Genomic DNA, 27,944 nt, shown 5'->3' on the forward strand with positions numbered 1-27,944 from the left:
CATGGCAAATGCACTATAATGTGGATAAATGTGAGGTTATCCACTTTGGTGGCAAAAACAGGAAGGCAGATTATTATTGAATGGCAATAGATTGGGAGAAGGGGAAGTGCAAAGAGACCTGGGTGTTCTTGTGCACCAGTCGCTGAAGGTAAGCATGCAGGTGCAGCAGGCGGCTAAGAAGGCAAATGGTATGTTGGCCTTTGTAGCAAGAGGGTTCGAGTACAGGAACAAGGATGTCTTGCTACAGTTGTACAGGGCCTTGGTGAGACCGCACCTTGAGTATTGTGTGCAGTTTTGGTCACCTTACCTGAGGAAGGACGTTCTTGCCATGGAAGGAGTGCAGCGAAGATTCACCAGGCTGATACCTGGGATGGCAGGAATGACGTATGAGGAGAGATTGTGTCGATTGGGCTTATAATCACTGGAGTTTAGAAGATTGAGAGGGGATCTCATCGAAACCTATAAAATTCTGTCAGGCCTGGACAGACTAGATGCAGGAAGGATGTTTCTGATGGCTGGGGAGTCCAGAACCAGGGGTCATAGTCTAAGGATAAGGGGTAAGCCATTTAGGACTGAAATGAGGAGGAATTTCTTCACCCAGAGAGTGGTGAACCTGTGGAATTCTCTGCCACAGAGGGCGGTGGAGACCAGTTCATTAAGTATATTCAAGAAAGAGTCGGATATGTTTCTTAAGGCTAAAGGGATCAAGGGATATGGGGAGAAGGCAGGGACAGGGTACTGAATTTGGATGATCAGCCATGATCTCATTGGTGACTGTCTGTGTGGAGTTTGCACATTCTCCCCGTGTTTGCGTGGGTTTTCTCCGGGTGCTCCGGTTTCCTCCCACAGTCCAAAGATGTGCAGGTTAGGTTGATTGGCTATGATAAATTGACCCTTAGTGTTAGGGGGATTAAATACGTGGGGTTACGGGGATAGGGTGGGATATGTGTTGGTGCAGGGGTTACGGGGATCAGGTGGGATATGTGTCGGTGCAGGCTCGATGGGCCGAAATGGCCTCTATCTGCACTGTGGGGTTTCTGTGATTCTGGGAATGGCGGAGCAGGCTCGAAGGGCCGAATGGCCTACTCCTGCTCCTATCTTCTATGTTTCTATGTTTCTTCCTCAGATAAAGCGACCAAAACTGCACACAATACTCAAGATGTGGTCTCACCAAGGCCCTGTGCAATTGCAGCAAGACATCCTTGCTCCTGTACGCTATGAAGGCCAACATCAAGGCAGCATTTGATTGAGTGTGGCATCAAGGAGCCCTAGCAAAACTGAAGTCAATGGGAATAAAGATGAACTCTCCATTCGTTGGAATCATACCTAACACAAAGGAAGTTGGCTGTGGTTGTTGGAGGTCATTCATCTCAATCACACAACATCACTGCAGGAGTTCCTCAGGGCAGTGTCCTAGGCCCAACCATCTTCAGCTGTTTCGTCAATGACCTTCCCTCCATCATAAGGTCAGAAGTGGGGATGTTCGCTGATGATTGCACACTGTTCAGCAGCATTCGAGACTCGTCAGATACTGATGCAGTCCGTGTCCATATGCAGCAAGACCTGGACAACATTCAGACTTGGGCTGACAAGTGGCAAGTAACATTCGCACCACACAAGTGCCAGGCAATGACCATCTCCAACAAGCGAGACTCTAACCATCTCCCCTTGACATTCAATGGCATTACCATTGCTGAATCCCCCACTATCAACATCCTGGGGGTTACCATTGATCAGAAACTGAACTGGACCAGCCATATAAATACTGTGGCTACAAGAGCAGGCCAGAGGCTGGGAATTCTGCGGCGAGTATCTCACCTCCTGGCTCCCCAAAGTCTTTCCACCATCTACAAGGCACAAGTCAGGAGTGTGATGGAATACTCTCCACTTGCCTGGGTGAGTGCAGCTCCAACAACACTCAAGAAGCTCGACACCATTCAGGATAAAGCAGCCCGTTTGATTGGCACTCCATCCACCACCTTCAACATTCACTCCCTCCACCACCGGCGCACTGTGGCTGCAGTGTGTACCATCTACAAGATGCACTGCAGCAACTCGCCAAAGCTCCTTCAACAGCACCTTCCAAACCCACGACCTCTACCACTTAGAAGGACAAGGGCAGCAGACGCATGGGAACATCACCACCTACAAGTTCCCCTCCAAGCCACACACCATCCTGACTTGGACCTGTATCGCCGTTCCTTCACTGTCGCTGGGCCAAAATCCTGGAACTCCCTTCCTAACAGCATTGTGGGTGTACCTACACCATATGGACTGCAGCGGTTCAAGAAGGCGGCTCACCACCATCTTCTCAAGGGCAATTAGGGATGGGCACTAAATGCAGGCCTAGCCAGCCAGCGACGCCCACATTCCATCAATGAATTAAAAAAAAACATACCATTTGCCTTCTTAACCGCCTGCTGCACCTGCATGCGTACCTTCAGCGACTGGTGCACATGGACACCCAGGTCTCGTTGCTCTTCCCCTTTTCCCAATCTATTGCCGCTCAGATAATAATCTGTCTTCCTGTTTTTGCCACCAAAGTGGATAACCTCGCATTTTTCCACATTATACTGCATCTGCCATGCTTCTGCCCAATCATCCAACCTGTCCAAATCATATTGGAGTTTCTCGGAATCCTCCTCACAGCACACACGCCCACCCAGCTTTGTGTCGTCTGCAAACTTGGAGATATTACATCTAGTTCACTCGTCTAGATCATTAATATATATTGTGAGTAGCTGGGGTCATAGCACCGATCCCTGCGGTACCCCACTAGTCACTGCCTGCCATTCGGAAAAAGACCCATTTATTCCAACTCTTTGCTTCCTGTCTGCCAACCAGTTCTCTATCCCAGTCACTACTTTACCCGCAATCCCATGTGCTTTAACTTTGCACGCCAATCTGTTATGCGGGACCTTATCGAAAGCCTTCTGAAAGTCCATGATAAACTGGGTTTAAAAATCTAAAAAGCCTCAACGACACAAGCTGTGAATACAGGCTTCTGAGATAAGATGGTTTGTTGAAACAAAGCTGTAAAACACCATACAAGGTTTTGAAATGGGAATTGATTGTAAATACTAAAACAATGGCCCTATTGAAGAAGCAACGGGTTGCTTCCAAGAAGTCTGCAGTTTGGAACCAACACAATAGCTATACCCAGTTTAAAGTGTTAAAAACTAATACTTCGAACAGAAACACAGAACATTAAAGAACCATGTGCCTTTGATAAATATGACATCAAATGAAACAGGAAACACGATTATATGTACAACCAACTGAAGTAGATAAGAAATGCATAGAACATCCTAGTTGAAGTGCTTTTAATTTACATGTTGAAAAAGATACCTACCGAAGACTTTGTAAATATGACATCAATAGATGCACCAAGTAATCACATTGGGCTCGATTTTCCAAGTCCCGAGGAGGCGGGTTTGGTGGCGGGAGTGGTGGGGAAATTGCAGAATCGGGGGGCAGGAATCCATCCCACCCCCAACTGGCCTCCGTGCCAATGTCCCAGGAGGCGGGTACCCGACCTGTGCTGGGGGCCACCTCCCTGAGGCGGGAAGGGGATTAGTGCCAATAAGCTGCCTGTTAATAGGTAGTTAACAGGCAGTTTGTTGCCTAATCCCTATTTTTAGCCCTAAAGTGAGGGTTGTCCGACGGCTCCGAACCACGCCAAGTTAGCGAGGCGGACCGTCGGTCTGCAGGGTTTGGAGGGGTCGAGATGTCCGATGTGCAGGTGAGTGATGGGTGCATGTGTGCAGAGGTAAGTGTGTGAGGCAAGTGTAAAGTGTTTTAATAAGTTTTACTTACCTTTACTTTCTCCTGCAGGCTTCCTCCCTTCAGTTCTCGGGAGTCCCTCAGCTCACCGGCACAGAAAGCAGAATGGCCGCTGAACTGTCAAAAGCTGCAGCCTCTGCTTTCTGGTCTGGAGAGCTCTCTAACTGAGTCTGAGTAGAAGGACTCAAGTTAGAAGACAGATTGTCAGTGTTTGACCGCTTCACAGAACTGTCAAACGCTGATTTTTCATCTGTCAAAAGCTCTTGACAGATGAAATGTCAATCGCTGATGTCACCAGTAACCAGGTGTCCCTTAATTGGCCTGCTGAGCCCGCTGGGTGGGCTTAACAAGGTCAATCAAGGGAAAGTAGTGTGGGTTGGCCACAAGCAGATGGAGGCGGGACTAAAACCCAAAAAGTGAGAGTTCCGCCTCCAAAAGTTCCCCATTGACAAAATCGAGCCCATTTTGTTTGTATTGAAAATGGAAGTTAGGAGACACAACATCTGCTTATAACCAGTTAAGGTGATATTAAGAATTGAATTGAAGTCCTTCATAAGAATGGCATCAAAGAGATAAATCTGTAATAACCATTTTTTATGATAAGTTTTTGAACACCCATACAGCAGACAGGATTCTGAAAGTTACCAGCTGAATTGACAGTAAGAATAGAAAAGAATTCAACAGAAGATGACTAGACTAGCTTACATCAGTAGAAAACTTCAAAGGATTTACCACTGAAAAAAGGGTATAAAATATGGAACTTTCAGATAGAAAGCCAGAAGTTGCTGGAAGGGGCAAGCGATTCTTAACTTCAGAGGCAGGCTCTGTAAGTTTTTAACTCTTTGAGTCTCGGGGATCAAGAGGTACTCTTATTTGATTTTGGTGGATATCCTGCGTTAAGAATAATAAGAAATGTAAAAATGTAACGAAGTTAAGATTTGAGAATAAGGATCTCTGAGAATAAGAAATGTAAGCTATTTGTATTTTGAACTGTTAAAGTTGCAATTGAATCACCAGCTGTTACCTGCATGTCGGTTCTTTAATAAATCTATATATTTTTAGAATAGTCTCAAATAGTATTTTTGTATCAAACTCACAAACTCAATCTCTGTACACTCTTTTGTGAGGAGTTGCAGAGTTCCGGGGGGGGTGGGGGGGGGCGGTTTCCGGACCCTCATAATATCCGGAAGGTTACAGTCTAGTTAAACTTATTAAAAATGCTATCTGGAAGATGGTAACATCTTCAAGTCGTTCCTTTCCTTTAGAGAGAGATAGCCTGGACCTTTAGACCCAATTAAGCATCTTATAGAATTCGGCTATCTCTAACTTTAATTGAAGGTGAACGTCTGGGGAATACGCCTGATCTGGGGTAGCCCAAAAAGTGTTAGGACTAGGAATTATCCCTTTAGTTACAATCGATTGACAGCTTGCTCCTCTGATCTCTATTTGGTCTGCCATCTATTCCACAAGCATGGGTGCTGTTTATACTGTCTCACCTTGATCCTCAGAATCGGACCACGATGAGCCCCAACACCAGCAGCACCAGGCACACCAGCAGCACCAACAACAACACCACCAATCTTCTCATCAACCACCTGATGCTGCACAGGACAGAGGGCATCAGCGCAGGGCTGCACCGCGCCGGAGGCGATACCCCCAACACAGGGCATACAGATGCGAATGGACTCAGTGAGAATTTAGAAAGGCATGGCAGAGATTGTAAAGGGCAGGAGAACAGGCAAGATAAAGCAAGAAATAATGGTTCGGTGCTACCAAGCTTAGATTTTAGATACCTATATTCTAGAAATTAGTATTGTTGATATTAATGGACTAATGTTTGAACACTTGGACAATTGTGTCCTATAGATTTGCATCTTTAAATTTAGATGGTCAAGGAAAATATAAATCATGCAGGGATGTGCCTAATAAGATATCAGGTTAGATGAAATAAGAATCTTAAAAATGTCATTGTTATCGGCAGTTGCCTGGAGTAGACCATCATCACTGGTCATAGTCACTGCTAAATCCCACAAGGATGCTTCTATCTTCTGAAGTAATTGTTTCCCCTCTGTCCTTCCCCCCACCTACTCTGTCTCATGCTTGTACTTTCTCTTTTTCTTACAAGCCTAAAACTTACTGTTGGCGATAATAGCGGACTAACACTTAATGCGTTTATCAGGTGCCTTTCTGCCTGGAATTTTAACGTAGGTATTAATCCATTTATCAAGGATTAACACATCCAGTAAAATACTCGACAAAAGGATGCCATATAAAAACATTTAGTCCATCCTGCTTTTGATAGCAGCAGCGAATAAAAAGTCCATTTGCATGCCTTCGAAAAAACGTTGTACAAAAAAAAACCCCGCATAAAATATTATGTAAAATGGCATCCGCTTAGAACCCAAGCTTTATTGAAAAATGATGGGATGGAAAAGAAAACGCCTCATGCATAAAGCAGGCTTTGCATTAACTGGTAGCATTCATGCACTTCCAATATAATAATTCTGCTTATGATTTTTATGTCTCAAAAATTACCATGATTATTGAGTTTATATGCATATTCCTGAGAGTTATTTTACATGCTAAGATCCAGGGTAGTTTTCTTATTGCAGTCAAGCAGATGACATTTCATAAACTTTTTAGCTCTAATGCCAGCAATATATTACTATCTTCCGAGGAAACGTCCTGAAACATTTACATAATAATGTCACTGGCGTGCTGTGACAGATGGAACTCATTGATGTAGAGACACATTGTATAAGGGTTTGCAATATATTAAAATATCAATATTGTGTTGAATGATATGAATTTATTGCATAATGCATTACTGTTTCTGACCGAGGTTGAAGCCCAGTCAGGAAAAGAGTTTATCTGAGATGTGGTGAGTCGGATTTTTTAATCAAATTTATTCATAAAGTTCTCCCAAAGGCTCAGTTGGTAGATTTGCTGCCCAATGTGGAACTCAGCCACACAGAATAGGACAATCCCAAGACTTTTCCCTCTTTTTTTCTGAGTTAGTAGATCTTGGCTAGGAATGCGGATGTGGGGGTGGCGGGGGGGACAACAGGGGCAATATAAATAATTTCCGTATTTGTGGACTGTGGTGGGGAAACAAATCAGCCAGGATTCTGGCTACTGACTGATATTCAATGAATCCTAATGGAAAGAGTGTGAGCGGATGATGTGCGATGACAGAATGGGCTCACAGTTGAACATAAGAACATAAGAAATAGGAGCAGGAGTAGGCCAATCGGCCCCTCGAACCTGCTCCGCCATTCAATAAGATCATGGCTGATCTGATCCTAACCGCCAATCTACTATCACAGAACCATCTCCTGAATCTAACAGAATTAGACACACAAAATCGGAGCAGGATCAGGCTACACGGCCCCTGGGCCCGCTCCGCTACCCACAGGGCCATGACCGATCCGAACCTAGACTCATGTCCAAATTCCTGCCCGCTCCCCATAACCCTTTATTCCCTTTACTTCTAGGAAACTGTCTATTTCTGTTTTAAATTTATGTAATGATGTAGCTTCTACAGCTTTTTGGGGCAGCATATTCCATGGACCTACCACCCTCTGAGTGATGTAGTTCCTCCTCATTTCAGTTTTGAAAGAGCAGCCCCTTATTCTAAGACTATGCCCCCTAGTTCTAGTTTCACCTATCATCGGGAACATCCTCCCCGCATCCACCCGATCCAACCCCTTCACAATCTAATGGGCCAGAAATTCGTGACCAAATGCGTGAGTACGGTCTGGGTACTCACGCATCTGGCCGTTGGAAATGCCGGCGTTCAGCATGCACAGCGCATGCGGGGAACGCCGGCATTTCCAGACCTCGGAACGAAGGGGTTCATAGGCACAGTGCGTGCGACTGCACAGGCAGCGCTTGCGCAGTGAACTTCATCGATTTCATTCATGGATTCAGTGAGGGTAAGTCCTTACAAGTTACACTTGAAAAAAGCATGTGTAAAGTTGTTCCAAGGCTGCGGAGGAAGATATATTTTATCGTGGAGCTTCTGAAAGGCAATATTTTTGTTTGGGAAAGGGAGGGAAGTTATTTTAAGAAATTTTAAGTAAGTTTTAAAGTTTAAATTTTTTTTTTTAAACGGGTTTTCAGAACGGTAGGTAGAAGGAGCAATTGTGGCTGTGTGAATTGAATGTGAAAATGAGTGTTCTAAAATGAGTAATGTAACATTTCCAGCACTTTTAAGAAAGAAATTTTTCATCAGTAATAAGTAATTATGTATGTATGTCCGCATATATTCCTTTACGTATATGTATGTATGTTTTATATTCCTTTACTTATGTGTATGAATGTATGTTTTTAATTATGATTTTCCAATAAGTTACTTTCTCTGAAAGTCATAATTAAATAATACATTCATACACATAAGTAAAGGAATATATACATAACACGCAAAGGAATATATACAGACATACATACTTTCAGAAGCTCCACGATAAGAAATATCTTCCTCTGCAGCCTCTGGAGCAACTGTACTCATGCTTTTTTCATGTGTAAGTTGTAAGGACTTGACCTCACTGAAAGCATGAATGAAAGCGGCGAATTTTACTGCGCACGCGCTGCCTGTGCAGTCGCACGCGTTCTGCCTCTGAACCCCTTCGTTCAGAGGACAGGAAATGCCGGTTTTCCCCACATGCACTGTGCATGCTGAAAACCGGCATTTCCTCCGGCCAGACGCGTAAGTATCCCGACCGTACTCGCGCATTTGGAAGGGAATTACTGGGCCAACATTTTACATGTCAATAAAATGAAAAATTTAACAATTGCACGATTTGCCCCCTCGCATCTGCGACTGAGGGTTCAAGGAGGTGCATTGCGCAAGAGGTCATCGCCGTACGTATCCTCACACTGTTCCCTTTCAGGAACTGTATGAAGTGGTGGAAGGATTTATGGCCGTGATTAACGCTCATTCCGTGACCGTAACCATCTTTGAACCAGCCATTAGGGTGGTTAGTCCTATGGCGTGAGGGTTTTACGGGCTCCCACAACCCATCTGAGGGGGGGGGGGGCCACCAACACCCACGGACGCAAGTATCCCGCTGGATGTCCACCCAGAATTTATAGTTGGAGCTCCGACTCCACTTGCCGGGACTGTCTGGAGTGGGGTTCGAAACCCTACTCCTTCTGGCCCAGCGGCAGGGATGCTTACTGCTACGCAAGAGGCCCACTCTGCACAAAAGGTGACACCCATACGTTTCCTGCGCCTTTTCCCTCCCCGTGACTGGAGCCCTATGCTGCCACTTGAAAGACCAAGCTATCATCTGCCCTTTTTGCGGCGCCTTTGACTTCTCATTACCAATGATGAGCAGGCGCTGCGCCTCCACCTCCTTGAGGAGATTGCTGAGGTCATCATCAGTTCAATTGTGAGTTCTTTTAATGCCGTGAATTGTGCTCATTCCAGCCATTTCACGTTGCTAATCGGATTGGGCCTTTGGCATAGCGGTAGGATCCCCGCCGCTGGGCCAGATCAGGGTAGGGTTTCGAACACCGCTCCAGACAGTCCCGGCAAGTGGAGTCGGAGCTCCGGCTCTAAATTCTGGGTTGATATCCAGTGGGATATTTGCGTCCGTGGGTGTGGGTGGCCCCCCCTCCTTGTATAGCTTGTGGGAGCCCGTAAAACCCTCCCGCCATAGGACTAACCGCCCTAATGGCTGGTTCAAAGATGGTTACGGTCACGGAATGAGCGTTAATCATGGCCATAAATCCTTCCACCACTACATACAGTTCCCCAAAGGGAACAGTGTGAAGACACGTATGACGACGACATTGCTAAATAAATAAATGGAATTAAAAAAAATCTTTTAGGGCTTTTAAAAGTCTTTAAATTGCTTTAATTCTGTTTAAAACTACTTCAGATTCTTCAAAATAATGTAAACGTTTTTAAAAGTTTATAAAAGTTACCAAAAGCTTCAAAAAACTTCCAAAAACCTATTTAAACTGCTGCTTTGCATGTAAAAATGCTTAGCAGCTTGGCAGAAACATTGGGGGCGTGTCCTGTTAAACTGAGACCTCAAGGGGCGTGTCTCAGTTGCACAGCGCGCTCCAGGCTTCGCGCTGGCTGCACTCCTGGGCGGCGTGACGTCAAACGCTGCCCGGGATTCTTCAGATTCAAAATGGAATTCCAGGCGTCCCTGGAGGTGATCGGCAGGTGCGTCGGGTAAGTGCAAATCGGGACCTTGCACGCGCGGCAAGCCCCGTTCACGAATTTCTGGCCCTATATGTTTCAATAAGATTGCCTCTCATTCTTCTGAACTCCAATGAGTAGAGTCCCAATCTACTCAACCTCTCCTCATATGTCCATCCCCTCATCCCCGGGATTAACCGAGTGAACCGTCTTTGTACTGACTCGAGAGCAAGTATGTCTTTTCTTAAGTATGGACACCAAAACTGTATGCAGTATTCCAGGTGCGGTCTCACCAATACCTTGTACAACTGAAGCAATACCTCCCTATTTTTATATTCTATCCCCCTAGCAATGAAAGCCAACATTCCATTGGCCTTCTTAATCACTTGCTGCACCTGCATACTAACCTTTTGAGTTTCGTGCACCAGGACCCCCAGATCCCTTTGTACTTCAGTACTTTCCAGTTTCTTGCCATTAAGATAATAATTTGCTCTACGATTTTTCCTGCCAAAGTGCATAACTTCACACTTTCTAGTATTGTATTCCATCTGCCAAATCTCTGCCCACTTATTAGCCTGTCTATGTCCCTTGCAGGTTTTTTATGTCCTCCTCACTCACTACTTTCCCTCCCATCTTAGTATCATCTGCAAGCTTTGATATGTTACACTCGGTCCCCTCCTCCAAATCGTTAATATAGATTGTAAAGAGTTGGGGACCCAGCACTGACCCCTGTGGAACACCATTAGTTACTGATTGCCAGTCCGAGAATGAACCATTTATCCCAACTCTCTGCCTTCTGTTAGATAGCCAATCCTCTATCCATGCCAGAATATTACCCCCAATCCCGTGATTGTTTATCTTAAGCAATAATCTCTTGTGTGGCACCTTGTCAAATGCCTTTTGGAAGTCTAAATACACTACATCCACTGGTTCCCCTTTATCCACCCTATATGTTACTTCCTCAAAGAACTCCAGCAAATTTGTCAAACATGACTTCCCCTTCATAAAACCATGCTGACTTTGTCCTATTAAATTATGATTATCCAAATGTCCTGTTACTGTCTCCTTAATAATGGACTCCAATATTTTACCTACCACAGATGTTAGGCTAACCGGCCTATAGTTTCCAGCCTTCTGTCTACTGCCCTTTTTAAATAAGGGCGTTACATCAGCAGTTTTCCAGTCTGCCGGGACCTTTGCTGAGTCCAGGGAGTTTTGGAAAATTATTACCAATGCATCCACAATTCCTACCACCACTTCCCTCAAGACCCTAGGATGTAAGCCATCAGGTCCAGGTGATTTATTCGCCTTGAGTCTCATTATTTTACCGAATACCACTCCCTTAGTGATTTTGATCGTGTTTAGCTCCCCCCCCCCCCATAGCCCCCTGTTTGTCCAATGTTGGGATATTCTTAGTGTCTTCTACTGTAAAGACTGATACAAAATATTCATTCAGTGTTTTTGCCATCTCCATATTTCCCACCATTAATTTCCCGGTGTCATCCTCTAAGGGACCAACATTTACTTTAGCCACCCTTTTTCTTTTTATATAACTATAAAAACTCTTACTATCTGTTTTTATATTTTTTGCTCATTTACTTTCATAATCTATCTTCCCTTTCTTAATCAATCTTTTTGTTATTTTTTCCTGTCTTTTAAAGTTTTCCCAATCCTCTATCCTCCCACTAGATTTGGCTACCTTATATGCCCTTGTTTTTAGTCGAAAACTATCCTTAATTTCTTTACTTAGCCACGGATGGCTGTCTTTTCTTTTACACGCTTTTCTTCTCAGTGGAATATATATTTTTTGGAAGTTGTAAAATAACTCCTTAAATGTACACCACTGATCATGTATCATCTTACCCTTTAATCTATTTTCCCAATCCACTCTACTCAATTCCGCTCTCATACCTTCATAGTCTCCTTTCTTCAAGCTTAGCACGCTTGCTTGAGATCCAACCTTCTCACCCTCTAATTGAATATGGAATTCAGCCATGTTATGGTCACTCATTCCAAGGGGATCCTTTACTCGGACATTTTTAATTAATCCTGTCTCATTACACAGGACCAGATCTAAGGTTGCTTGCCCCCTGGTCGGTTCAGTTACATACTGCTCAAGAAACCCATCCCTAATACACTCAATGAACTCATCCTCAAGGCAGCCCTGCCCAATTTGATTTGTCCAATTAATATGATAATTAAAATCCCCCATAATTATAGATGCTAGTATCCCCTTTAATTAATTGGATTTAAATTAAATCAATCCCTCTAGTTACACCAGTTTAATGGTTTACCAACAGTCACTCTGCACCAGAAAGGCCTTGATACACCACAGCAACCTTAAAATCTATAAACCACAGACTTAAATTTTTAAAACAAGAGAAATACTCCAACCAATCACCTACCTGTTTTGTGGTGACGTCACACCTTGAATACTTTGTACCTCTCTCCTTGCCTGAGATTGGAGATTGGTACGCTTACCTGAGCCTCTGGGGCCTCTTGTAGTCGCTCTGCCGCGCTGCTCCGCCTCCACCCGCTGCCGATGCCGCACTGTGGCCTACCTGAGCCTCTGGGGCCTCTTGTAGTCGCTCTGCTGTGCTGCTCCGCCTCTACCCGCTGCCGATGCCGCACTGAGGCCTACCTGAGCCTCTGGGGCCTCTTGTAGTCGCTCTGCCGCTCTGCTCCGCCTCTACCCGCTGCCGATGCCGCACTGAGGCCTACCTGAGCCTCTGGGGCCTCTTGTAGTCGCTCTGCCGCTCTGCTCCGCCTCCACCCGCTGCCGATGCCGCACTGAGGCCTACCTGAGCCTCTGGGGCCTCTTGTAGTCGCTCTGCCACTCTGCTCCGCCTCCACCCGCTGCCGATGCCGCACTGAGGCCTACCTGAGCCTCTGGGGCCTCTTGTAGTCGCTCTGCCGCGCTGCTCCGCCTCCACCCGCTGCCGATGCCGCACTGAGGCCTACCTGAGCCTCTGGGGCCTCTTGTAGTCGCTCTGCCGCGCTGCTCCGCCTCCACCCGCTGCCGATGCCGCACTGAGGCCTACCTGAGCCTCTGGGGCCTCTTGCAGTCGCTCTGCCGTGCTGCTCCGCCTCCACCCGCTGCCGATGCCGGAGCCTTTTGGTGAGGTAACAGAGGACAGCTGGTGCCTGTGGAAATGAAGGGGGTAAAATAGGGGGCACAATAAAACTTATTTTCCATGAACTTAATGGCCTTGAAATTCTATTGTGCCACTGGATGTTGCGCAGGGACTACCCAATATTTGTTCACCTACCTCAATAGACAGAAACAGGCGTGCAGCCAGTAAGAAGTGCAGTAGCACTGGCTGGCTGGCTACCATGCTGCTTATTGGTTGCACACTTGTTGAGGGCGGGTGAAATCAGGCATTCCTGATGCCATTTAAAGGCAGTCTACATCTCTTAAAAAGGAGTTTTACTGTGGCTGCAGGCAGCAGGAAACGTTCTTGAAGCTCAAAAATGGACAGAGGAGATGCAGAAACAAGGACCACCAGATTTTTTGGATGTAACATTGGATTGCATTATCCAGTAGGTTGGCAGGAGGAGGGAAACGCTGTTCCCACCCAAGGGGCAGAAGGCCTTCTGTAGTGTATGTAACTGTTCTACCTTTAAGAGAACTATTGTATGTAACCGTCCACCTTTAAGAGAGCTATTTTAGGTGTGGCACTACTTTATCTTGGCTGCTGTATACTGTAATACCGACGGTGACCACACCGGTATATAAGTGCTGTGTCAGGATTTATTGGGCAGATTCGCCCTGACCTTCGAATAGTAAAGTCCTGTTAAAGTTACTCTTGTAGTCTGTGTATTAATTCGCCATAATACCTACAGACTTTACAGTGGCGACGAGTTCGATCTTACCCTACGGCAACAATACTTCCGAAGCAGTTAACGAGCGTCGAGAAGAGGCACCCGCCCTCGTCGTTCTGCTGAGAGAAAACTCGAGTCTGCAGAGCAAGGAAAAAGGAAGAATTCAGACACGAAGCCTTCCATCAGCAACAGGCACTGATTGTCCCTTCTGCCACGGTGGTGAGTGAGCCGATCAGCACGAGAAGCAAGTCGGCCACGGTGACTGTGAGTAAAGGGAAAATAAAAAAATAAACGGAGGATAAGGGCGGTGAACTCGACCACGGTCGGGGGAAAGGAGCCGGACAGAAGTCGGGCCCAGAGGCGCTGAGACTGGGGCAGCGTGGAGCACGGAAGCCGCGGTACAAGCGGGCTGGGAGACGCAACGGCATCGTGAGACAGCTAGACCGTGACCGGCGAAAAAGGCCGGGCAGCGACCGAGGCCACGAAGCGCTGCGACCGGGATCGTAAGGCGCGGGAAGATATAAAAATAAATAAACTGCGGTGAACTCAGCCGCAGCCGGGGAGAAAAGCACCGGACTGCGAGAGGGCTGGGAGGCGCGATTGGAGTGAAAAAGGCCGGGCAGCGACCGAGGCCACGAAGCGCTGCGACCGGGATCGTAAGGCGCTGGAAGATAATAAAATAAATAAATCGCGGAGAACTCAGCCGCAGCCGGGGAGGAAAGCACCGGACTGCGAGAGGGCTGGGAGGCGCGATTGGAAGCCGCTGAGGGAGAGACAGAGCCCGAGCGAGCGGGAGAGACAGAGCCCGAGCGAGGGAGACTGAGCGAGATCCAGCCCAGCGGCTGAAACTGTTCGCTGTCAACGGGTTGTACCCAGCGCCGGTTGCCCTGCTGAGAAAAGGGAACAAGGAACGCACTGAAGCCGACGCGCAGGCTGCGAACCCCGAAAGCCAGCGGTCGTCGCCCGAGGGAAAAGTTTACCCCTCCTGCCAGGGGAAGAAACGCGGGAAGCCGCCAGTAGGCGGGGAAGAAGACAGAAGCGGGAAACCGCCATTTTGAAAGTGGGCGGGGAAAGAAGACAAGCGCGGGAAACCGCCATTTTGAAAAAAAAAGTTAAAGAAATATTTCGTTGTTGTTTCTCAGGAAGAGGGTGAAGATGCCTAAGCGTAGTAACATCAACGGGTTCGATTCTGATGTGGAAGATTGGGCCACGTATGTAGAACGCATCGAGATATATTGTAAGGTCAATAAGATAGCAAATTATGACAAAGCTCTAACCTTACTAAACTCAATGGGTGCGAAGACATACGGGTTATTGAAGCATCTTCTATCACCAGCTAAACCGGCGGATCAGTCTTTCGCTTATATTGTTGCTGTCCTGAAGGATCATTTGAACCCCGCACCGCTGATGTTAGCGGAACGATCTAAATTTTACATGAGAACGCAACTAAAAGAGGAAAGCAACGCAGAGTACCTGGTTGAACTGCGTAGACTAGCAAAATACTGCCAGTTTGGGGTAAATCTGTCAGAGGCACTGAGAGACAAGTTCGTGTGCGGAATGTCGAAGGAAGGAATGCAAAAACGACTGCTCGAAGAGAACGCTCTTACACTTGAGAAGGCTGTCCTTATTGCAGCATCGCACGAAGCCGCAGCGAGAGGCATGGCGGAAATGCAGCGGAAGACAGCGGTACTCAGTATGGATCAAATGACTTCGGGTACAACGAAATGTTATCGTTGTGGGAAGACAACACACGATCAGAAACAATGCTGGTTTAAAAACCAGGAATGTAGGAAATGTGGCAAGCCTGGTCACATAGCTAAAGTATGCCGGTCAGGAAAGAAGACCAGCAATAATAAGTCACCGCAGAAGAAGTACAGAAAGGTACATAAGGTGACTGGGAAGAGTACAGATGAACAGAATTCGGATTCAGACTCCAACAGCAAGGAACTGGGTAGTCTGAGGATTCACAATGTGAGTAAAGAAGCTGACCGACAAACTATCTGGGTCACACTACAGATTGCAAAAGTCCAAGTGAAAATGGAAGTGGGCACCGGATCGGCGTTGACGGTCATGAATAAGCAAGATTACAAAAAGTTGTTCAAACATATTCCCCTACGGGATACGGAGATAGTATTGCAGACATACACGGGGCATAAAGTATACCCCATCGGAAAGATAAAAGTCAAGGTGAGACACAAGGGCAAAGATCACCGAGGAATGGACATGTATGTGCTACCCGAGGGAGGTCCACTACTTCTGGGACGGGAGTGGATCAGGAAAATAAAGATAGACTGGCATTCACTAAACACAATGACGGTAGATTCCGGAAAGGAAGATGTCAAACCTGAACGGTTGTCCAGAATATTGGACGAAGCTAAAGAGGTATTTCAGCAAGGACTGGGAACACTGAGAGGAATTAAGGCAAAAATCAAGATTGCGGAACATGCAAGCCCAAAATTTTTCAAAGCCAGATCGGTACCTTACGCGATACGACCTGCTGTGGAGGCAGAACTGGAAGAGCTTGAACGTTCAGGGGTACTGTCTAAGGTGGACTGGAGTGAGTGGGCCACGCCCATTGTTCCCGTCATGAAGTCTTCATCAAGTAACAAGCCAGGGGGACCGGGAAAGGTCCGCATCTGCGGAGACTTCAAGATCACAGTTAATCCGGTGCTTCACACGGTACAATACCCGCTTCCGCGGATTGAGGATATCTTTGCTTCATTGTCTGGCGGGAAACACTTTACCAAGATAGACCTGGCACAAGCATACTTACAAATGGAAGTCGAGGAAGAGTCGCGCCAGTATCTCACAATCAACACACACAGAGGCTTGTATCGTTATAATAGACTGGTTTTTGGAGTAGCTTCGGCTCCAGCAATTTGGCAGAGGGCCATGGAGCAGGTCTTACAGGGGATTCCAAGCACTCAGTGTTACTTGGACGATATCCTGATTACAGGAGAGGACGAGGAGGAACACCTCGCAAATTTGAAACTGGTGCTCACCAGGTTGAAGGAATATGGCCTTCGAGTTAATCGCCAGAAATGTGAGTTCTTCCAGAAACGGATCTCGTACTGCGGTCATGTCATTGACCAAGAGGGGCTGCACAAGTCACCTGACAAGATAGAAGCTGTCGTGAAGGCCCCCGCTCCGGAAAATGTATCACAGTTGAGATCGTTTCTGGGGTTGATTAATTATTACCACAAGTTTCTGCCAAATCTATCCACAGTGCTGCATCCGCTGAATGCTCTGTTGTGGAAAGAAGTACCATGGAAGTGGAGCAAGGACTGTAAGAAGGCCTTTCGCAGAAGCAAGGCATTGATTACCTCTGAGGAAGTGTTGGCTCATTTCAACCCAACGTTACCTCTTCGTCTAGCTTGTGATGCTTCCCCTTATGGAATTGGAGCAGTACTTTCACACAAGTTACCAAATGGCTCGGAAAGGCCAGTCGCATTTGCGTCCCGATCATTGACCTCCGCTGAGCGAAATTATGCTCAGATAGATAGGGAGGCCCTCAGCCTTGTGTGGGGAGTAAAGAAATTCAATCATTACCTGCAGGGCAAGAAGTTCACATTACTGACAGACCACCAGCCGTTGGTGTCCATATTCAACCCTAACAAGGCCGTTTCCACTATGACAGCGCAAAGGCTACAGAGGTGGTCCGTGTTACTTGGGGCACACCAATATGACATCGAATACAAAAGGTCCAAACAGCATGGAAATGCTGATGGGTTATCGTGCCTACCGTTGCCAGTAGTAGAAGAGGCGGCTACAGGGGACCCGGTAGAGATGTTCCACTCGTCCATAGTGGAATGTCTACCAGTAACAAATTCGATGATCGAAAATGAAACAAGAAATGATCCGACTCTCTCACGAGTCTACGATTTAATGGTGGAGGGATGGCCAGCACATGGCGAACCAACGCTGCCCGCATTTTCGCAAAGAAAAGAACAGCTGTCAGTGTGCCGAGGAACCTTGATGTGTGGATCTAGAGTGGTGATTCCACCCAAACTTCAGCATAAGGTGCTAAAGGAGCTTCACGAGGGGCATCTGGGTGGAGTGAAAATGAAGAACCTAGCAAGAGTGTTTGTGTGGTGGCCAGGTATTGATGGAGACATCGAAGAAATAACCAAGAGCTGTCTAGGATGCCAGAAGGTCCAAAACGCGCCACCACAAGCTCCTCTGCATCCATGGGAATGGCCCTCATCTCCTTGGCAAAGGGTACACGTCGACTTTGCTGGTCCATTTATGGACTCAATGTTTCTAATCGCGGTGGATGCACACTCCAAGTGGCCGGAGGTAATAAAGATGTCCTCCACCACCACGGAAAAAACCATCACAGTATTACGGACCATATTTGCTAGGAATGGCCTGCCGGAACAGATCTGTTCTGATAATGGACCGCAATTTGTGTCCGAAGAATTCAGGAAGTTCTTAAAAAGGAATGGGGTCAAGCACTACACGTCAGCCCCATACCATTCCGCCACCAATGGATTAGCTGAAAGGTTTGTCCAGACCTTCAAGAAGGCCATAAAGGCCATGGGTAATGAAGACATCAACCTACAACATAAGGTAGATAACTTCTTGTTGGCGTACAGGAATGCAACACATGCAGTCACAAACCAAACTCCCGCCATGATGTTTTTCAATAGAAGACTAAGATGCCGGCTGGATTTGATTAAGCCAAACGTCAGAAGGGACGTAGAGAACCGGCAATTTCAGGGCATGAATGAAAGGCCAACTAGATCCTTTCAGATCGGTCAACAAGTTTTGGCCCGGGACTACCGTACTGAGAAATGGCAGCCTGGAACTATTGGGAAAAGGCTAGGGCCGCTGATGTATACCGTGGACATTGGTGACAGCATCATAAGGCGACATGTTGACCAGATCATAGGGTCATCCACAAAGGACCAACCTACTCCACAACCTTACACGGCTAATGTTGAAGCAGAGATACCCAGAGCACCTACCTCCGATCTGGTAATACTAGAATCAGATGAACCTGACAGTGTCCTTCAAGCCGAATCGACCTTGCCAGAAGAACCTACTACCCCGCCGAAAACTACTACACCACCGAGGCGTTATCCGGACAGAGTCAGGAAGCCTCCAGAGAGACTGAATCTGTGAACTGTTTTGCATAAGTTGTATATATGTTATGATGTTATGTTAATGGGGAATAAGTATGTTGTAAGCTAAAAAGGGAGGATTGTAGTGTATGTAACTGTTCTACCTTTAAGAGAACAATTGTATGTAACCGTCCACCTTTAAGAGAACTATTTTAGGTGTGGCACTACTTTATCTTGGCTGCTGTATACTGTAATACCGACGGTGACCACACCGGTATATAAGTGCTGTGTCAGGATTTATTGGGCAGAATCGCCCTGACCTTCGAATAGTAAAGTCCTGTTAAAGTTACTCTTGTAGTCTGTGTATTAATTCGCCATAATACCTTCCAGGCAAGTTGTCCACAGACAGTGTGAAAAGGTGACTCAAGAGGTCAATGCCACAAGCATTGTATGCAGGACCTGGCTGCAATGCAAAAAGAAGTTTAATAACTTCACTAGGCTTGTCAAGGTAAGACTCCTAAATCTCAGCTCTCTTACTCTCTGCTCAGACCTGCGCCATCTGTAGCCCCGCTACTCACAACCCTTCCCTCCCCCATTTCCCTTCACTCTCCTGCAGTCACTGCACCACAGTTCCTTCCACACCTCCTTCTGGCCTACTGCCACAATCTGCAGCTCTTACTGTCCTCACTATTACGCCTCTCACTTCCCCACACCTCTGCCATCTTTCACACAAAATCCACACTGATCTACCTTGATGTGCACATTCTCAAAACATCTCACAAGGCTGCCCCTAACACTTTCCCTTCTTTCCTGCCTGAGAAGCTGGCAAACAATATGCAGGAGTATGTGATGACTGGTGGAGGGCAAAGCCTCATGTCCTGTCCCCACTCAAGGAGGAGATGCTCGACATTGTGGGCAGGTGGGGGGCAACATCATGGTGTGGCAACTGGACAGGCTGGAGGACACATCCCTCAGGATTTCGTCACATTTTATCCTCTTTTTCACTTCTCACAGCCATCTCACTGTACAGACTCTTCATGACAAAGTACAGTTGCCTTCAGCGGCCATTCATCCCTCTCTAACACTGAAAGCTAACACTTCTCTCTCTCTTCCATTTCAGGTACAGAAAATATATAGGCCACTGAGGGAGCAGAAGAAAAGGAGGGCAGCACCCAAGCAGACATAGCGTCACTTGCCCTTACCGTAGCAAGCACCACACGCAGTTTAAAGTGTAGGCTAATAAGGTCTTCACACTAGTGTGCATGAGCTAGAGTGGGCGGATAGGATGGAACACGAACAAGCTTGACGAAGTGTGAGCTCGGATCCTAGTCCTGCTGCAGAGGACTCAGATGTAAACCTCGAGGCCCAGATTACAAAAGAAGACTGATGTCTACATATTAGAAAGTGCTAAGTGCTCTTGGATACCTGCCAACAAGCTTTAGCTAAATGGCAACAACTTGTGTCGGGGCTTTGTGCAGGGCAACAAAACCATGCAAGCAACCATGGAGCGAGTGGTCAGCTCCATGAACACGGTGGTGGGGCCCACTAAGATGGAGCCTCTGATGGCAGCTCAGTCACCTGCCATGGAAGCTCAGCCTACTGCCATCTTGGCTCTGGGGGCCAGTGTTGACAGGGGTTTCAGGAGCATCATATCACTCCTGCAGTGTAAACTTCGAGGGCATTGCAGATATTGCCCACATATGCAGACTTCCAGATTATGGATATGTATCAGGAGTGGGAACCTTGGATAAAACATAGAAACAGAGAAGATAGGAGCAGGAGTAGGCCATTCGCCCCCTCGAGCCTGCTCCGCCATTCAATGCGATCATGGCTGATCATCCAAATTCAGTACCCTGTCCCTGCTTTCTCCCCATACCCCTTGATCCCTTTAGCCTTAAGAAATATATCCAAGTCCTTGAATATATTTAAGGAATTGGCCTCTACTGCCCTCTGTGGTAGAAAATTCCACAGGTTCACCACCCTCTGGGTGAAGAAATTCCTCCTCATTTCTGTCCTAAATGGCTTACCCCTTATCCTTAGACTGTGACCCCTGGTTCTGGACTCCCCGACCATCGGGAACATCCTTCCTGCATCTAGTCTGTCTAGTCCTGTTAGAATTTTGTAAGTTTCAATGAGATCCCCTCTCATTCTTCTAAACTCCAGCGAGTATAAGCCCAATCGACCCAATCTCTCCTCATACGTCATTCCTGCCATCCCAGGTATCAGCCTGGTGAATCTTCGCTGAACTCCTTCCATGGCAAGAACATTCTTCCTCAGATAAGGTGACCAAAACTGCACACAATACTCAAGATGTGGTCTCACCAAGGCCCTGTACAACTGCAGCAAGACATCCTTGTTCCTGTACTCAAACCCTCTCGCTATGAAGGCCAACATACCATTTGCCTTCTTAACCGCCTGCTGCACCTGCATGCTTACCTTCAGCGACTGGTGCACAAGGACACCTGTGGTATTCGCAAAATTGAACATTGTCCTATAAGGGTCTATTGGCAGAAAAGGCCTTAATTTTAAAGACTGTTTTAAAAGAAGCCCAGAAAAAGGGGCACACAAAAGGTCCACCAGACCCCGTGACCAGCTTTTTGGGACATTTTAAAATGGTTCCTGCAGTCCACAGACAGCTTTTGTGGATTCAGCCCACAGTAAGTTCTGGAACACAGTTTCGGAGAAAACAAAACCAGACAGAACCCCATACATATGGATTGGATGCAGATCCAATCAGATCGGCCTGTAGATAAAGGCCATCAAAATGTTTACCCAGACCAAGGGAAACAGCTTCAAATTCAAAGGGGAACATCAAGACTGTGAGGGGTTTTTAGATCGCAGAGGTTTCTCTCTCTAGAGGCCTCTCTCTCTTGCACAGTAAAACCTTGAGTGGTTCGACCCACTCGCCCCTTAGGTTCTATACACTGGACTTTGAGGCAGGAACTACAATGCAGAGAATACTCTATAGACCAAGTTTAATGAAAACGAAATGAAATTTTATTGCACAAAGGAACAAAATTGAATGTAAGCCAATAAGGTACATGGGAGGGAAAAACAAATCATAATACAGGACTAACTAACATGTATACAGGCATGTTATACTTTACAAAAGTCATCTCAAAATGGGGAAACACACGGAACATCGAGGGACAACAACTCATAATTAATTATACCCAAAATGCCCATCCCCTAAGCCTAGCTAGATCAGATTATGAGGGGCCAGAAACATCTTCACCAAACCAATGAGAAAGTATAAGATTTTGAAAGGTCTGCGTTTTGATCCTCTCAGGCGTCCTGTCTCCACGTGGTCAACGCTGCGGGCTGCGACACTCTCTCTTCTTCCTCAAGGTGAAGGTCACGGACAGGCTGGATGCTGGTGGGCCTGGACGGCGGTGTGGACGGAGACCACCTATTTGATCATGGTCAAATAGGTTTCTTCGCAGAGCCCAGCTGGTTTACCATTTTCAGATAGGTTTCTTCTGAAGGGCTGCTGTCCTTCATCTCGTCAACGGCCCGGGGTTTGTCGATGATCTCCCGATGGTTACCCTGGGGCGGGACGCAGACTCGAATCACCTTCTTGGCTGGTTTCCGGATCAACGTTCCTCCACGGCTCTCGAAAAAGCAAGCTAGCTCAAAAAGTTCCAGCTGCAAGCTACAAGCTCCAGGCTGCAAAAGCTCCAAGCTACCAAAAAGCTACAAGCTCCCGATGGCTACCCCGGGACTCCAGTTATACTTTTCCGTGGAGGCCCTTATCTCCCGCCAAATCAAGGTTAGTCTTTGTTTAACTTTTGGCGGGCTTGTAGCACAGCGGCGTAGTCTTTCTTTTTAAAGTATCTTCAAATGGCCGGTAACTGCCATCTCTGGTCTGGAACGACCCTGTATTGTCTTTAATGTCCTTCTGATGTCTTAAACGGTGCTTGATGTTCCCCCTATGAATATGAAACTGTTTCCCTTTGTCTGGGTAAACATTTTGATGGCCTTTATCTACAGGCCAATCTGATCGGATCTGCATCCAATCTATATGTATGGGGCTCTGTCTGGTTTCGTTTTCCCTGAAACTACCTTCCAGAACCTACTGTGGGCTGAATCCACAAAAGCTGTCTGGGGACTGCAGGAACCATTTTAAAGTGTCCCAAAAGCTGGTCACGGGGTCTGGTGGCCATTTTGTGTGTCCCTTTTCCTGGGCTTCTTTTAAACCAGTCTTTAAAAGTTAAGGCCTTTTCTGCCAATAGACCCTTATAGGACAATGTTCAATTTTGTGAATTCTACAAGACCCATTAAAGACAATACAAGGTCATTCCAGACCAGAGATGGCAGTTACCGGCCATCCCGAAGGTACTTTAAACACAAAACCTACCCCGCTGTGCTACAAGCCCGCCAAAAGTTAAACAAGGACTAACCTTGATATGGTGGGAGATAAGGGCCTCAATGAGAAGTATAATTGAGAACCCGGGATACCTATCGGGAGCCTTTTCGAGAGCCATTGGAGAGCGAGTAGCCTTTTGGTAACCATTGGAGAGCGATGGGCCTTTCGAGCCTTTTCGAGAGCCATTGGAGAGCGAGTAGCCTTTTGGTAACCATTGGAGAGCGACGGGCCTTTTGAGCCTTTTGGAGAGCCAGTCGATGTTGTTGATCGAGAAAGCGAAGATTATTCGATCCTGAACATTCGAGCCATTCAGAAGAAGAAGACAAGACCCGGGGTAGTTGTCAGGAGATCATCGACAAACCCCGGGCTGTTGACCAGACGAGGAGAACGGTTGAAGAAGAAGAAGAGACAAAACGCCCTACAGAACGGGTGGCCATCATTGTATGCAGGAGCACGGAGAAATTGGGACTGTGACCACCATCGTGGTGTGAAGGAGCACCGAGAAAATGGCCTGTGGGTGAAACGATGGTCGGCGCGTTTTGCTGAAACGAAGAAGCCATCAGCTTGAGCAGCCCGCTGCTCCTATAGCCCAACGACCACGTGGAGACAGGACGCCTGAGAGGACCAAAACGCAGACTTTCAAAACCCTATACTTTCTAACTGGATTGGTGAGCATGTTTCTGGCCCCTCATAATCTGATCTAACTAGGTTTAGGGGGTGGGCATTTTAGGGGATAGTTAACAATGAGTTGTTGTCCCTCAATGTTCCTTGTGTTTCCCCAATTCATGGTTACCATTGTAAAGTATAATATGCCTGTATATATATTGGTTAGTAATGTATTATGATTTGTTTTTCCCTCCCATGTACCTTATTGGCTTACATTCAATTTTTCCGTTATGCAATAAAATTTCATCTCGTTTCATTAAACTTGGTCTATAGAATATTCTCTGCATTGTAGTTCCTGCCTCAAAGTCCAGTGTATAGAATCTAAGGGGTGAGTGGGTCGAACCACTCGGTAAATTACTGTGCAAGAGAGAGAGGCCTCTAGAGCGAGAGAGAGAGACCTCGACGATCAAAACCCCTTACACACCCAGGTCTCGTTGCACTTCCCCTTCTCCCAATCTATTGCCATTCAGATAATAATCTGCCTTCCTGTTTTTGACACCAAAGTGGATAACCTCGCATTTATCCATGTTATATTGCATCTGCCATGCTTCTGCCCAATCACCCAACCTGTCCAAATCACCCTGGAGTTTCTTGGCATCCTCCTCACAGCACACACACCCACCCAGTTTTGTGTCATCTGCAAACTTGGAGATATTACATCTAGTTCCCTTGTCTAGATCATTAATATATATTGTGAATAGCTGGGGTCCAAGGACCGATCCATGCGGTACCCCACTAGTCACTGCCTGCCACTCAGAAAAAGACTTTCCCCTCCCTAGTCCAGATATATTGAGGCTAATTGTGGCATCTCTTGCCACTGGCTCATCTCAGATCAGCTAACTCAGCAAAGATTGGGTGTTCAACAAATGACCTTCCAGTCTGAGTGACTCTGCTACATGCTGGATAAACTCTCTAAACCATCAAGGGAACCCCTGACGGTCTTGTATTGATAGCAGCTTGAGTGCGCAGGGCTAGTTCTGAATCAATTAAAGTAGCCTAAAGCAGGCAAGCTGTCCTCACAAAATAATCATCTGGTACCTCATCTAAGTAACAATTCTTCTAGACAGTGAGAGTTGACAAGTAATTTGATCCTGGAAAGAAATATAATCTTCCTGTCACACATGTCCACTCTCCAGCAGGAGTTAGGAGTGGTAACTCTGGCAATATGGGGGAAAAATTCAGTTGGTTTGCGCCCCCTTAAGAGGGTGCTAATGGGGCACAAAGCAACTAATGCCCGGGCGCGGCGATGTTTGCACTGCTTGCGAAATTAACTAGACATTTTGCGGCGGCACTAAACACTACCGCCACAATCTCCTGCGCCGGCAGATCGTGACATCAGTCGAGTGCGCAATGCTCCGGTAGCGCCCCGGACTGGATACTGAGTGGCCCCCCTGCCTTATCGCCTGCCGCTAGCAACGACAGGTTGAGGGGAGCGTTTTGCAGTGAGAAAGGGACTGGGGGAGTGCTATTTAAAGGCGACCGCTTCCTGCCTTTTTTTGTTGGTGACATTTTTGCACCACGCATTCTGAGAGAGAGAGAGAGAGACTTTTAGAGAGATTCAATGCTACGTGAAGGAGTTTTGGGTACTGAGCAGCACTTAGCAGGTTCATTTTGATTTGCCCTTCCTTGTATCGATTTAGAAGAGACTGTGGGGGCTGCACTCTGAGCTCTTTCCCTGGGCCTCACCATTGTTTTTTCCAGCAGATTTGATGTACAGGTCTCTCCAGGCCAAGATTCAAGGCTGCAATGAACAGGATCAGCCCTCCTCCTTAAGATAAAAACAGAAAATGCTGGTGAAACTCAGCAGGTCAGGCAGCATCTGTGAAGAGAGAAACAGAGTTAACGTTTCAGGTCGAAGACCTTTCATCAGAACTCCCCTTTAAGAACTGGCCGGCGCCATTGTGTCTGTGTTACATTGTTGACTGACATCACATGAGCTTCGCCAGCGCTCTGAGGTACGGCCTCGCTCCTCGGCCTTTGCGCCTTAAGAGAGGTGTGTAGTGCCTGATTTAGCACTCCAATCACCTCCAGGGGCGATAAAAGCCAAGTTTGCCGTCGGAGGCAATAATTAGCGCCAGGCGCTAAACTTTGCACACGGCCGATAATGGCGCCCCAAATGGAATTTTTCCCCCTATATCTTTTCCCTGTCTTAAAGCTGCTAAGAAAATTGTACCCTCCCTCTCACTATGCCAACTGAGATCACAACCCTGGGACCTTCCTAGGCTGTATGGCTCAGTTCCACACTAGGCAATACAGCTACCAACTGGGCCATCGGCAGAGCATGTTTCTTTGTTTTTAAAATCACTTTGTTAAATGAAAGGAATGCCTAAGACAGGCTTCTGTTGTTATTTACAGGCAAAGACGTTGCCAGGACAATGCATTTAACAGCCATACTATCAGGCATAGAATGAGCATATAAGATAACAGTAATGGTAAACCTCTTTCCTAGCCTAAGTCCCATTTGCAATGAGGGAAAGGGAAATGAAATATATTTTTACCATTAATTTCAGGTCAATTATTACCATTAATTTGTCAATTCTATATTTTTTATGTAAGGACTGAAAGGAGCTGTGACATTAAATAAAGGTCCCATCTGCCCATTCATGTGGAAGTTAAAGAATAAAGAGTAGGGGGTTCTCACCAAAACATCGCCAAAAGTCTAATTGCTCTTTCATCTCACACTGTTTGTGTGGTGTTGTTGGTGCAGAATTACTGCCACATTTGCTTAAATGGTGGGTTGCATGTATGAACTTCCCCATTCTGGAAGAATGAGGGGAAAATCAGAGGCTGACCTGAACCCTGCTGATCTCACACATCTATGGCTTGAAAATACAGAGTCACCTAGGAGGAGTTGTAGGAACTAGCCGCTCTCTATAGAGAGAGGAAATTATCATTCTGAAATTGTTTCAAAACAGTGCCCAAGATGAGACTGGAACAAGAACAGATTTATATTCAGATTTCATGCTTGTATTTTCTCTTTTTGTTCAACACAGTTTCGGTGCAGGTCGTGTTTGATTTTGTTGTCTGTTGCCACTCCAAAACACAATAATTTTGGCATAATAGCAGTTTACAGTGTGGTTTACATGGCTACTGAAAAGGAATAATGTGTGCTTGAATTATGCATACACAGTTTCTGCGCACTGGGAGGTATTACAAAGATATTATAACAAAAATAGAAAGTGCTATAAGATCCAGGTTATATAAGAGAAAACTTTATAAATCTGTTTTTCTTTCAATTTCCTTCACCTGCTCTCCTGCCTCTTGTGAGGGTGGGGTTCCATGAACACCTTCCAGTAGCTTGGCCAAGTGATTAATCTTCATGTTTGAGCCTTGATACTGTACTGAGTGCCTGCAGGGTATTCAACAGTGAAAGGCATTTAGCAGACTCTGTTCGCACCCAAATCTTCCAGTTACAACGGGGGAATTTTAACCCCCAAAAAATAGATGGTTTTGGGTCGGGTGGGAAGTTCAAGTGTTAAAAAACTGAATCCCGACCAGAACCCACCTCCAGCCCGCCCAATTGCGGTTTAACCGGAGACGGGACAATGGGCAGGCAGCCAACCCGGTCCCAGGACGTGGGCCGCCCATTTAAATATTATAATGAGGCTAGCGTGCCTCAGATTTAACCACCATTTTAAATTTAACTGTGGCTGGTCAGCGTGACCCTAGGCACTAAGGGATTACACAAGTGTGATTAGTTCATATTGTAATGTTGATTGAATGGTGATAAATGTATTAATTTTGTTTGGAATCTTTGTTTTGTGATGGCCCTCATTTCAGCTTTGTGCGCAGGAAGGTGTAGTGTCCACGCCTTAATAATACACGGACCGCAGGAGAACAATAAAACAAGTATTTACTGAACAGAGGGTACTCTTTTTGTTTGGACCCAAAAAAAAAACCCAATTGGACTGTAAATAAACAAAAGTTCAACTAAAACTTAACAAATCAAATTAAAATTTGGTTTTCCGGGTTGATAATGCACTCCAGTCCCCGCGGCGCCCACCGGTCGCGGAAATACTCAAGCGCACCGGCGGACACCGCGTGCTCCATCTCCAGGGCCACCCGGGCGCGAACATGGCCGCGGAAGAGA

Source organism: Somniosus microcephalus, chromosome 2 (genome assembly GCF_052327205.1).
Source record: "Somniosus microcephalus isolate GS21.2 chromosome 2, FLI_Smic_1.0, whole genome shotgun sequence".
Lineage (NCBI taxonomy): Eukaryota > Metazoa > Chordata > Chondrichthyes > Squaliformes > Somniosidae > Somniosus > Somniosus microcephalus.